The following is an 838-nucleotide window of genomic DNA, read 5'->3' as shown; positions in this document are numbered from 1 at the left end:
TGTCAAATGTGGTCTGTAGTTAATTATCATAGTGATCTCAATATTTACCTATCAATATGTCATTTATGATATGGGTAATTGAATAATATTAAACAATTCTTTGTGTGGATTCCTGTATTAATTTTAATAATTGTAACCAAATTGATTGCTGTAAATTGTTATTCTGGTTTTTACCAGATGTTGGTTATAGTGGTAATAGAGTAAGTGAAGTGATACAAATTAAAATCGCAAATATTTTATGAATATGGGCAACGCCATTTGGTGTTTGCCATTAACTGGGATCTTGACAATATAGTGACATAAGTATGTTGTCGAAAGATCCACAACGTGTTTAACTTGTACCGCCTGTGTCAGCCAACCTACTAGTCCGAAACATCTACCTCTTTTCCAGTCTCTGATGGCTATGTTGACAGTTATCGACTGGAGTGGATTCAGAAAAATAGGCCTTGTTAGATGGAAAATGTCCACACCTCAAACGATGCGTTTTTAAAACGTAATATTAAATTAACTTTACGATGACTGTAAAATTATATAGACACAGCTTTATGGAACAACAATCACTGGTTAAAGTTTTATGCAACGTTTCGATGTGTTTCCCCCGTCGTCCTCAGGCACATAATGAGAAGAAGTGATGGGCAAACTATATATACATTAATGCTTATTATTAAGAACACACAAGAGAAAATGGTTTATTGATACATTACATTAAATTTTAACAGGTACAATAAGAGGTATACAATTCTTAAAATAACATACAGGCTGATTAAGTAAAATAATTGAAATAAAATAAATGAATTAAAGAAGATTAATTGAAGATTAAATAAACAACTATTGCTGG

The sequence above is a fragment of the Lottia gigantea genome (assembly GCF_000327385.1).
Source record: "Lottia gigantea unplaced genomic scaffold LOTGIsca_28, whole genome shotgun sequence".
Lineage (NCBI taxonomy): Eukaryota > Metazoa > Mollusca > Gastropoda > Lottiidae > Lottia > Lottia gigantea.
The sequence above is the reverse complement of the archived record's forward strand: the minus strand, read 5'-3'. Positions refer to the sequence as shown.